The sequence below is a fragment of the Corvus cornix genome, chromosome 9 (genome assembly GCF_000738735.6).
Source record: "Corvus cornix cornix isolate S_Up_H32 chromosome 9, ASM73873v5, whole genome shotgun sequence".
NCBI lineage: Eukaryota > Metazoa > Chordata > Aves > Passeriformes > Corvidae > Corvus > Corvus cornix.
In genome coordinates this window covers 18,908,971-18,921,941 of record NC_046339.1, presented here as the reverse complement: position 1 = coordinate 18,921,941, position 12,971 = coordinate 18,908,971, and the positions used below count along the sequence as shown (strand labels likewise).

Genomic DNA, 12,971 nt, shown 5'->3' with positions numbered 1-12,971 from the left:
CAGGTTTTTAGATATTCTGCGAATACTGCTTATAACTGGTGTTCACAGTGGGTTCCTCCAGGCTGAATCAAGTATTAAAATATGGCTTTTTCACTTCCTTGTCTGAAAGCAAGTTCTCCTAAGACTGGAGCTACTCTTAAGGCTACTGGATTTGTTCCTTTGACAAACCTTAAAGTAGTGAGGAGGAAATTAATTCTTGAAATCCTCACCATACGTGGGTGTAAAACAGAGAAACCTGGCTTAGCCACACTGACTGTTTTTCCTCTGACACACTGAGAAAACACTCCACAACTCATTCACTCTCTACATTCTACACACTTCCTTATTTGTTCCTACACACTGGAGTAGTGCCTTCTGCATGTTAATGCAGAAGAATTGAACCCTAAAAGTGAGGTGTATTCTGACACGAGTATCAAATGCAGCTAGGAATAAATTATATTGAAGCGTCTGGCTTTATAACTGCTTAGTATGTTACTATTCCTGCCTTGGACCAATTACATGTGTTTATCCTGGAAGTTCATCTGATACAGCAGGATCGTGTGTAGAAGTCTTCTGCTGATTCACAATATGCCAATCAGTGTTGACTATAAGCAGGAAGAATTAAGATTTTGGGAGGGTGGATCTTGCAGTGCTATTTATCTCTACTTAAACTAGGACATGGCTCCAGACTATATGTGTCTTGCATTCTCAGCCAATGGATTTGTGCACAAGAAACAGGACACTAAGATACTCAGATGCCCAAATTATTCAGTGTTATTCATATTTCAGGTAGCAGCAACTTAATATTCTTATTCAAATGTATTCTACACCAACCCATGTTATCTGTGTTCACGTACACATTGTTTCCTGATGGAACATCAGGTCTGTATGCCAAGTGGAGCTGTACCTGCTGGCTTTGTTGCAAAGCACTGTTAGTGCCCACAGACTAAGGAGACTAACATTCCTGTTCCATATGACTTCTTTGCCTCTCTGGTGACAAAGAATACAGTATGAAAAATGTCTTTATGTCAACACCAACTTCTGTGCATGTGTGTCCATAAAGTATTCCAAGGCTTTTCCCAAATTCACATTTTGGACAGCAGTGTGGGACATAAAAGTGCCCTAGATACTGATTTTAATGGAAGGACAATGACTCAGGAGGAAACAGCCACCACTTTTCATGTCTGGCTGGGGTCCCTCATGAGCTGGTTTGACATGTATCAGAGAACAGGATAATAAGGAAGCTGGAAGTGATGTTGTCAGTGCTGAAGGCTATTTTTCCAGGTAGGTTTCCCTAATTATACTTTTTAAGTTAGCAGTTTCCTTGAGAACTAAATACAACAGGGAAATAATATACGTGCTTAAAATTCTCCTAACTTTATGGAAAACTCTTTAGTTCTGTAAAACCAGAAGGGTCAGAAATCTTCCCCAGCAAGATACCTGGGAATTCCTCAGAAACCAGGAAGCATTCAGACACTAAAGCCAGTTTTGCTGGCATCTCACCATCTGGTCCCAACTTGCCCGGCAACAGAAGGGCTAAGAGCTGCCACTCTGAATAACTTTACTGCCTACATCTTTGGCAAGTTGAGTCTGAATTTAACTAAAATCACAGCTTGCAGCAAGAATATTTATGAACTAGGAAACCCTCCTGTAAGCGTATAAGGGCAATCTTATATATATATATATATATATATATATATATATATATATATATATATATATATATATATATATTTTTTTTTTTTTTTATATATATATGTATTTTTTTTTTTTTTTTCCACACCCCCTCCCCTTCCTCCTATCTCCACGTTAACAGCCAGCAATGCGGCCACCCTGGTTGCCTAGGAAGCTGATTGCTGCTCCTAAAGGATCTGTTTAAAATTCTGATCTGGATTCTAGTCAGGTTTGTGAGACCCTGGGAATGGAGCTCTTGAAGTGATGGGTACTTTCCATTTTTCCCCCCTCCTCAGCTTCTCTGGACTGAGAGAAGGCAGCTGTGCTGCTTTGCAAGACAGAGCAGCTGGACTTGGTTACCCCTAGAACCAATTAAGTGCTGGAAGAATGGCTTGCCTTATTCCAGGGAGACAGAAGGAGCTGTTTGGGATCATAAATGACACTGGAGAGTAGCTGTGTATGTATGCAGTTATTTTAAGGGTTGTTTTTGAGGCTTTTTCTATGCACCTGCCCCCTTTTTGGGCATTTGTACTTTCATCTGCATTGTTTGAAATGCAAATGAAAGCAATGATACATATTCAGACAATCTGAGACCTGTGTTTCAGAGGACTATGCCGAACCCTTTGTGGACTTTCTTTTCAGAAGCTAATTCTAGTGGAAAATTACTAAATGGATCTTTAAATAGGTGAAATAATAAGCTGGCCAAATAGTGCACCTATCAGAGACGCAAAGGTGGGTGCTCTCTCCAAGTTGGTTTCCATCCCATAGCTCTACTATTTGGACAGGCAAAGCACGGTTTCTAAGAGGAAAGTTCCTTAGCATTCAATTTTGGCCTAAGGCTGTTCCAGAAGTTGTCTGTCACACCTCATTATATGTGCTGTTCTAACCTAGATAAGCATTCAGAATAACACCTGGATAAAAATCTATGAGTACAATTACTGGTTATCAGTGCAACAGTTCATTAAAAGAGATCCTAGATGGTAGCAAAAGCTAGAGTTTGAGTCACTTGTTTATGCTCTTAAATGAGTGTAGGATCTCATTTAAAACTGCTTTGAAGTGTGAATTATGAGCAGGAGCCCTTTGATCAGGAGTGAAGTATGATGTGTCATAAGGCGTTATGCCAAAATAAAGAACCCACTTAAGCTTTCTCTCCAGAGACACTGAGCAAAATGAGAGCTATGTTTCCCCTACAGTGTCTCATGCTAGCAAGTCCATGCTGGAGAAATTGGGCTATGAAGATTACTGCTGAACCTCTGCAAAGTGGGAAATGGCATTTGGTTTTCTGCTGGGGAGAAATCAGAAATGCACGATACGAGTGTTTTCTTAGTGTACCTATAAAGCCTATTTCTACTGCACACTTTCCTCCCTGAGTGTGGTCCCACACACACTTCCTCTTTCAAAAGCTTCAGCCCCAAAGCAAGTTTGTGGTTTCTGCTGCTTGCAGCAATTTCTCCATAAAGAAGTGACAACAAGCTCTGTTCTTCAAAATATGTCACTCCGCACATTTAGAAAAAGCACAACTGGAATGTGATGGGCAGCACTGCCATGTGGTAGCTGCTGTCCCGTGAGCACTACGCTGCCTTTGTACGTAGCTGACTGCATTGCTGTTGGGTGACTTCACTGGCCTTCGTCATTCTGCCATGTGCTCACAATACTCTTGTGGCTCCTGCTGGGATAAAGCATGGACCTGCTGGGATCAGAGGCCTGTATTTTAATCCTGTGGTTGGTCTGCATCCAGCTTCATGGCAGTGGGACATGAAAAAAAAAATTAGGAGGAAGTAATAGGCCAAACGAACTGTACAAGTTATATTTGTTCAGAGGTCCTAATTTATTTTTGAAGTCCTGCACATAAATCAGTGATTTTCCAAATGAAGGGGTATTATATCCACCAGGACACAGAGTCATGAGCAAACAGCACTCTTCACTCTGAAAAATAAATGGGGTTTTCTATGATGTTATACAGAAGAAAGGGCAATATTGGCATGTACAGCCAGATAAGGCATATTCTTCTGTATCTTTCTTCACCTAGAAACAATGTAGAAGCTGTAATTATTATTTGGGATTTAATCAACCCGTGAAAGAGTAGAGGAAAATAACGAGATACGTGGTAATATTCCTAGTATGTACTTTAATTACTGATTGCTTGATTACTGCTGAAACCGATGAGGCTGAGTGTGATGATATTATCAGGAAGTTAAGCCTGATAGCAAGAGATGAAAACATAGCATTTAACATGATCATGATACTCTGCAAAATAGCATCTTTGAGGGTTGGATTGAATGACTCCCTGCAGAGATAATTTAAATGCTGTGAAGCCATATATGTAGAAATGCTGATGAATAAGACAACAGACGGCCTCTGAGGAAAACAGAAGCTGCTTTAATGCAACAGAAGAGTTACAGAAATCTCTGTGAGTGGCTGTGGCACCATATCCAGACCAGTGGTTGCAACATTATTAGAAGATTCCAAAAGATCCAATGAGACTTACAGTCTGGTAATTTAATGGGTAACGATATTTTCATCCCAGGAAGTTATAGGAATACAGTTCTGAAATATACATGAGTCACCAAGGCACTCAGAGCTATAAAAACGGGGAACTTTGTCAGGCATTGGGCAGATACACCACATGACACCTGGAATGACACAAGAACATGCACAAAACAGCTGAAAGAGGTGACACTGGACTTCAGATATGTGGTGGTGGCAAAAAGAGGCATAAATAACTGTTTTCAAAGGGTTTTCCTTCCAGAACTGTCAGTTTCTGTAACATACTTAAAAGCAGTAGAACCGAAACACAAAGCATCTCAGCCAGTAATTAGTAAAATGAAAATAGTGCTTGCTAAGAATGTCACCTTTTACTAGATGGAGAGTGAGGACTCTCTGAAGCATCCAGGCGTGTAGCTGAGAAATCCAGCCCAAGTCAAACAATGGAACTGAAAGAATGCTTCAGACCACTGAAACTCCTCTGTTCCTAAAAGAAGAAAAAATCCCCACCCACAGACTTAGAGGGTCTGAAACTGTTAGTGAAGAAATAATCCTAGAAGTGAAACAAGCACATAAAAATATCACTTCATATAAAATACTCTCACACAGTTAAAAAGTACAATAGGTTAGAAGTGCCTCAAACCTTTCTTTATGCACAAAACTGACCGTAAACTTATCTCTCAAGCAGTAGCTAGGATCTAGCTGGTATTTTGGCTAACACCTTTGAGCTTACTGCCTGATTCCCATTTCTTGCAGAAGTATTCGCTGTTGGAATGAATAGAAAATTGAGTTATTTTATGCTGTGAAATCGAATTGATCGTGTACTACGTGTGTTATAATTTGTCTGCAGGACAGCTGTGAACTAACCCCTTGCTTCTCCCGATCAGCTCAAATTCAAAAGCTGGCAAATAGAAGCACGTGGAGCTGCTATGACTTAGTGACTAGAAATGAAGGAGAGGGAGAAAAAAACCCACCTAACTGTTGGAATAGACATAATTTCCAAAACAATAACAACAACAACAACATTATGACCATGAGCTTGAAAATCTAAGTAAACCATTAGTTTAGAACTGTTCTGGCAGGCTGGTGGGGCTGCATTTCACCATGACCTATCATCTCTAACTCAGGTTGTCAGTTTTCCTCTTGGGATTGAGGTCAACCAGAGGAACACTGCAGTGTTTTGACCATATATAACAGTGGCTTGTCTTGGCCATGGCTGGTTGATGGTAGTGAATGAGCATGCACTCCTAACATCCAGACATGCTCACAGCTACTGTCTGGTTAATGCAACAAAACCTTTGTCAGTTCATAGCTGATTCACTCTACTGAAAGGACAGAAGAGCAAAACTTGATGCTATGAAATGTTATTTGCACTATCATTTGATGCATAATGGTATGTACAGCAGAAAGTAGATACAGTTGACCAGAATATCAAGTGAGGTGATATGGTGGGGCTGTGAGTAACTCAGAGTCTGTCCCAGGACATGAGCTGCAGTTGCTCTGTCCTGTGAGTATTCAGTTAGTCTCTTCTAATTTCATCTCTAAAATCCAAGTGCATGTGATTTCTGCAGAGAAATTTTCAGGATATTAACAACTTTAGAGTAAACAGTAATTTGTTGTATAATATCATAACGACTATCTCTAAGGAAGTAGATTTCTTTTGTGTGTATAAGCAAGCATATTTTATTCTCCAAAGCAAAACCATCTTGTAACGAAAATTCAATCCTTTTATTCCACGGAGAACAGATTGACAGTTTCTGAATCCTAAATCCTTTTTGAACTGCACTTTGTTCTGGAGGGACATGGAAACGTGACTGCCCTGGCAGGCATTTGCCATCATGGTAAATCACTGCTCCCGTATGGAGATGACTGTTCCGTAAAGTATGTCTTCCGCTTTCTGGGTAGGGGAAGGCCAGATTTCTCTGTGCAATTGTTGGGCATTTTGCAATCCTAACATGCCCTAAAGTGATCTGGTGAACTGCAGTCAGAACTCACTCTCCACACCTAGGGGCCCATAGTTTGTCTTCTGCTTTTCTGCAAAGCCATTATTTTTCAGATGGTAGGCACTGGTTTTATACTAAATAAGAAAATCATTATGATCAATTAGCTCTAATCTGATGTGATGCTGGTAGCAGGGAAGAACAGCTGCGCCTGCGTTTGATGTGCAGCAGTTGCTTGCAGGATGCTGAGCAGCTCTGGGGAAGGCTTTTGGAGAGCACCAGTGGGTAAAGGCTCCATTCTTCTGATCTGCAGCTGGACAACCCCTTCCCACACTGCTCTGCAGTCTGTTGGTTAAAACTAGATTAATTTCTACTTCTTAACCCAAACAGAAAGTTGCAGAACCTCAGCACATTTCCAGGTGGAATCATACCAGTCATTCAAAAGTAAGAGTTTAGCCAGGAAACCATGCCCAATCTTTTTCCGGGGTATGTTGACTCTGTGGATGTGCAACATCAAAGGAAGACAATTTGGCTCCATGCTGCTGTTTGCAGGACTGTGACCACCAGTCACCGTGACCCAAGGGCAGAGGCCACGGAGATAAGTGTGTCTCCTGGTCTGGCAGAGCAGTGTGACAGCACAGTTGGAAGCTGGCAGAATTATGCAGGGCTGCAAGTGGAACCACGGGAGTATGAGAACCGCAGACATTCTTTGAGGTGCCGCCCGACTGCCACAAAAACCCCGACAGCCACTTGCTATAGACACTGGTGCCGAATACTTAGTGCATTGCTTTTCATCACCCAGCATTCACAAAGTATCTGCATCCACATACCAGAGTAGGTGTGTAAAGGGAATTAGGGCATTCCCCAAATCTGTAGAATTGATTTGAGTCTGGTCTAGGGATCCATGAAAAACTGGTGTATTTGAAAGGTGATCAGCTTGTAGGATTGAACAAGCACTCCTGCTGGCGGAGCTTGGAATTGGCTCCTGTGAGGGCACAGACTGGTTAGCTGGGAGATGCTTTGTTTGGAGCAAAACCTGGTGAGTACAGCGCAAGTTATGGAATGAATTCACTTTTATCAGCTGCACAAGAGAATGTGCATGTTTTATCTTTGTATTGAAATTTGTGGCATTTTTTCCGAAGGGTCGTGACAGCTTCGAGCCGTACTCCCGGCGAGTCAAGTATGAGAAGAACTTGCCAGCGGAGTAAGCGGCAGTAACCACCTCACCCAGCTGCGGGAGATGGTCGTGCCGCATCTCCGGGGAACTGACGGCCATCCACTCCAACGCTGCAAGCTGAAAGCAGCGGGAAGTTGAAAAACAGGGCTGGGGCGTGGGGAACTCGGGCTGGGCGTCCGCTGTTGGCCCCGGAGCCTCTCGGTGCTCTCCGCAGCTGTGCCTGTGAAAGGAGGCTGCTTCAGAGGGCTGACACTTCCCGGCTCCTTCGCGGGCGGGCCGCGTATGGGGCGGGCGGGCCGCGTATGGGGCGGGCGGCGGCGGACGCCCTATCCCACGCCGGCTGTGGGACCCGCCCGTCCCGTTACCGTGCCGGGCCGGGCCGGGCCGTGCGGAGCTGCCCGGGCGGTGGCGGCGGCGGCGGCCGGCAGGGGGCGTGGGCGGGCGGCGTGGCCGGGGGGGCGGCGCTCGGGCGGGCTGGGCGCTCGGCGGGCGCGGAGCCGCGGCCGTGGCGTGGCGGCTCTGGTGGCTCCAGCTCTGGCCCCGGGAGAAGGCGCCGAGCGCGGCGGGGCAGGTAAGGGGTGGCTACGGGCGGGGCTGTGCCCGCCGGGCAGCTGGGACAGCGCCCGGGGCGCGGCTCCAGGGAGCGCTGGGGCCGGTGCCCCAGTACGCCCCGGCCGTGCCCGCGGTGCTCCGTTCCCCCGGTAAGGGTTCGGCGGCGCCGGCGGGCGGTCGCTGCCGACGAGCGGGGACAGCGGGGGTGCGGCCCGCGCCCGGCTCCGAGAGGGGCGGCGGGAGCGCTGCGGGCGCGGAGCCTCGGCCGGACCGGACCGGACCGGCGGGGGCTCGGCCGGCGGCCCCTCCGCGGGGCCTCGGGGCGGGTCAGCCCTGCACCCTGCGGCCGGACGGGACCGCGGGCTGGAGCCGGGGTGTGCGAGACCCACTGTGTGCGAGCCGTGTGTTACTCGGTGTGTGTATGACCCGGTGTGTGGGAGCGGTGCAGCGCAGGGTCTGGCAGGGGCGAGTCCCTCTGGGAGTCCCCGCGCCCGCAGCCTGGCTCGTGTGCCCGCCTCGGCTGGCAGGGGCAGCGCGGCTGGAGCGGAGCTGCTGCGCCGCTCCGGGCACCGGCACTTGTCATCCATTGTCGGCGGGTACGCTGTGGCCGGAGTGGAGTAACTTCGTGAATTCACGTATTTCCTGATGCCTCTTGTCTTTAGCGTGTCCCATAGCATCCTTTTCATCGCACATACTTAACCTAAATATTTTCAGAGCCTTGAACAGACTTCTTAGTCTATTTCTGTGCTGCAGGTTACCGAAGAGCAACCCTGAACGTTTTGACAAGCATGGACTTCTCATTGGAAGTGTGTTCTGAGGTGAACATTGTCTTGGCCTTAACACAGAGTGTGGCCCTTAAAAAAGCCAAATAAAGCTGTGAAAGTGTATTTTACAATGCCGGGAAGTAAGGGGTTAAAGAATGCATTTGTAAACACTGTAACCAGAATTTCTGGACGGATCACTTTATGTAAAGTCTTTGACTGTGGAAATCACAGGGTGAGAAAAGCATGTGTAATAACCTTATAAGCCTTTTTATTTTGTCTGGCTTGATAGTCTGAGATGAGCATCTGAGTACAGACCTTAAATTTTCTCTTCTACAAATTTTACGAAGATATTTTTATGTGGTGAAAAATCCTGTACTGAGTAAGTGGCTCTATCCTTGACTAACTGCAAAAGCTGTCACATATAATAAGTTATTGTGCCAGTATTACAATAGTAATGGGATATTAAACCAGCACATTTTGGCAGTAAGTAGCTGTAATACTTATGCCCTGTTTTGACGTCTCTAGAAGGAGGATTAGCTCAGACAGAATTTGTAGTGGGAGGGTGTGAGTGGGATGAAAAGCAAAAGCTGCTTAATTTTAATCTTCTCAAAAAGGTAACTACAAGTAGTGCACATGGTTAAAACACATATGCTCCTCTCTCTAATGGCTTTTAATTGTAGTATCTGAAATATTTTATGTAAACTCAGTAGTGCTGAAATACTACTTTCTATGAGATTCAATCCATGGTGAACAAGCTCCCTGTTCCGGGGCAGAGGAAGCATTGGGGGATAGCAGGGTGTCATAGGAAGGTCTGACAACAACAAGAGCTGTGAATTGGCTTTGGTGTAACTGAGGCTGTGTCTGTACCGGTGTAGAGGTGTGCCTCGGGTTAGGCTGCAGGCATTTACTTAAATTGTTTCACTTTTATGATTGGGAACTTCATTTTCTGTAACAGCTTTCTTTTGTCTTCTGAGCTTTTTTTGTCTAGTTTTAGAGGTGGGCATCTTGGAGTGAAGAAACACAAAAAGCAATGCTTCAGGGTGTGCAAAACCACTGTTGCCGGTGAAGTGTGCTTCCTCCAGTGGTTTTACAAGGGGCTGTATATTCTTACATACTTACCATAACCTCCTTAGACAAATGAAACCTCAAGTGTTCTGTGAGGTTTCTTACGTAGGTCTTTGTTTATGTTCACAATCTTATAAGAGACCTTTGAAATTAGATTTTGGTTGAATTTTTTTGGATGCTTTTTCTGATGAAGTTGCAGATACAGAAAAAAAATTTCTTTTACTTACAGAGGCTTTGTATTGTAAGTGTGTCTGCATGTTATTGCCCAAAAGATGAATGGTGGATTCATGTGGTCCTGAGTGTGGCTTTTATCTGGATTTATGGTCAGTTCTAGTTGCAAATTCATCTCCCCATGATTTTATCTTTTGACTAACAAAAACGTGTTGGCAATTAATTAAGTGGAAAACCACTGCGAGATACGTGGTGCTCACAAACATACCTCACACGAGCGTAGGAATTAAATGTTAAGCCACCTACTAACATATGCTTTATGATTTAGATTTATGGTTTATGATGGATGCTACAAAGGAGGTGGTGGTACTTTAACTGTTCAAGAGGGTGGAGTCTTCGAGCCTGCCTCTGCCAAAAGGATGAAGGTGCTCTCCCAAGGAGCTTGGAAGTGTGCAGAAAATACACAGCTATTGCTTTGACTGTTAAAAGAATCATTTGGTGAAGGAAATATGAGAAGATTAAAGAAGATGGAGTTTGTTACAGGGAATACAGGAAAGTTTTGGGAGTTACTGGTAGATGGTAACAGATAAGGTGCAGGAAAAGGCAGCATGGCATCCCAGCCACACTGACAGGCACTGGAGCAGCACACACACAAACACTGGTAGACAGCAGCCTCAAGCGCTGCTTAAAAAGAACCTTAGTGGTCCAAATGTTGGACAAACAGTGTAGTTTGGGTTGAAACTGTCCCAGCAGTGCATCACATTCGGGTAGTGTTTGAACATAGCTTTTAATCTTGACTTTTCTGGGAGAGGCAAGCGAGCGATGCATTGATTCACATTCAGAAGGGTGTATTTAAAAATACTCTGGCTTGGGTGGTAAATTATATACAAAAATGAAAATTTAAATTTTGCTGCAAAAAGGGAAGAAATGTCAAATGCTTGGGAGGAGACTTTAAATGTAGGTTTCATGCAAGATTTCTACTTGCATGGGTTTGAGTGTCATCGTAGTTTTACTGGATTTGTATTAAAATATTGCAGTACTGATAAAATATTGTGCTTCAAAGTTCTTATTTTCTTTGAAAAGCTTTTGAAAATGCTTTCCATAACAGGGAATGGAAATGCAGGCCACTGTATGGCATAAATTACACAGAAACAGAGTTGGAAACAGTTGATCATAAAGCTATGTAAAGGATGATGACGACTGAAGGTTTCTGTAGCAGTTTTCCAGGACGATACAAGGGATGCTGTACAGACTGTAACATGCTTCATATTCTGTTAAAATCAGGCTGCTCTTTGGTGAATCCCAAAGAGAGTCCCCTGAAGCAAGCATTTGGCTTTGCACACTATTTAGGGTAGAAAAATTTGGGAAATTTTATTGTCTAAAATTTGTAGGGGAGGATACATGAGTCTTGTCAATGTAGGAGCATATGAGCTTTGCCCATGTGGTTTGTTATGTGCCATTGGGTTTAGGTTAGAATTCAAAATTCATGTTCTTGTTTATCTTGTAAATACTAGATGTTCTCTGATTATAGCTGGGTAAGGCATTCTCTTGTTCAGTGAAGAAATAAAAGAGTGGGAAGGTATACTGTGGTGAATGGCATTTACGATTCTTTTTAAAAAATCAGATAATGCCTGAATCATCAATGTAATGGTTCATCCTAAGCAGCAAGAAAGAGCATTTTTTTGCACTGTGCAAGCTGATAATAGAAACATTTTCTAGGAGGGCTACAAAGGTAGATGATAACTGTGTGATTAGGCACTAAGTGGTTCTGATGACAGGCAGAGGATTCAGAGCGTGATCGACAGGCTATTTCATATTGATTAGAGGAGTAAACTGGGCTTTGAAAAACTAGACAGCTGGCATATTTCTTGAAAGTAACTGATTTTTGGAAGCTGAAATAATTAGGCTTATTTGTTTGGGCCACATGGTAAACATGTTCAGAACTCTGTCTGGAAATACTAATCAGTGGCTGTTTTCAGCTGATCCATTAATAGTTTCTACAGCCACCTGAAACTTTAGTGTGAACCAAGAATGAAGTCAGTTTCCCACAGAAATTGTCACAGGATTCATGGTTTCCCTTGTGAAAATAAAAAAATAAACACCACAACTTTGTGTCAGTGTCTGCAATGAGAAATGTCACAGTTACTTGAGTAGGGGGAAGATGCTGTTCTGTGCCTTCCTAGTGCTGGCAGTGGCTGGTTGGGGACCCTGCAGACAGCTGGTACCCTCTGTCCTTTAAAAGGACAAAGCAATGCTGGTGCTGCTTCCTGCACTTTGCCATGTATTTCTCATGCTTTACTCATCTTCCCTGCGTGGTGGTTGTGGTGTCGGTTTGTTGATTGCTCCTGAGTCTGAACACAGGCTTGTGTTTCTGACTTTGAAGACCTTTGGGTACCTTCACGAGGAGCTTCTGTGAGGGCTGATAAAATGTAAAACCAGCTAAGCAACTAAAGCAACAAAACTGTAGCCAAAGGGCCTTTCTGAGGAAATGCTGGGACATGGTGTTTAATGCCAGCACTGTTTACCTAAACCTATTTTTATTTTCCCTTTTGAAGCAATAATTCCCTGTCCTGTCCCTGTGTATTCAGCTGTCTGTAGCTGTAAGATGATGTGTTCCTAGTGGTTAGCTTGTGCTGCTGCCATGAGGATCCAGTGGAAAGCCAGGCCTGCCCTTTTGCCAGCAGTATGGCAGTTTTCCCAGTATGTTGCCTCTGTTATTCCCCATTCAGCTCTTCAGCAGCCAGGCAAGTTGGCAGTTGTGCAGAGTGTTGTGGGGAAGAAAGGGCAGCAGAAAATGCTGACTGTGTGCTAATGCATCTGTGTAGTCACCATTCTGGGGTTAGATTGCAGGAAGATGACAAAACTGCTGAACAAAGTATGTTTAATCTTTTTTTTTCCTCCCCATGAGCTGCAATGGGTAATAGTAGAATCTGTGGAGAAGCACAACTTTTCCATTTGGAACAGAAGTGTATTATCTACCCTGTAATTTTGAATCTTTGAGATTGTGTGGAAGTGGTTGAATATGGAAGTTTTGGGTGACCTGACATCATAATATATATTCCATATAGGATGGAACAGATCTCATGCAGGGCTATAGGCAGAAGAAAAATCTTTTGGGATGAGGGTCAAAATACAGCTGGAGCACAAGGATAGGATAGAGTAGAA

At 44.1% G+C, this 12,971-nt stretch overlaps 1 protein-coding gene across 1 annotated transcript in view; it reads left to right on the top strand.

Annotated features, from left to right (window-relative positions):
* Window positions 1-7,719: 7,719 nt before the first annotated feature.
* PXYLP1 (2-phosphoxylose phosphatase 1) overlaps window positions 7,720-12,971 on the top strand; it is a 49,122-nt gene continuing 43,870 nt past the window's right edge. Inside the window, exon 1 of the mRNA XM_039557012.1 lies at window positions 7,720-7,825. The gene's annotated coding sequence lies outside the window, so the exon portion shown is untranslated. The remainder of the gene's footprint in view (window positions 7,826-12,971) is intronic.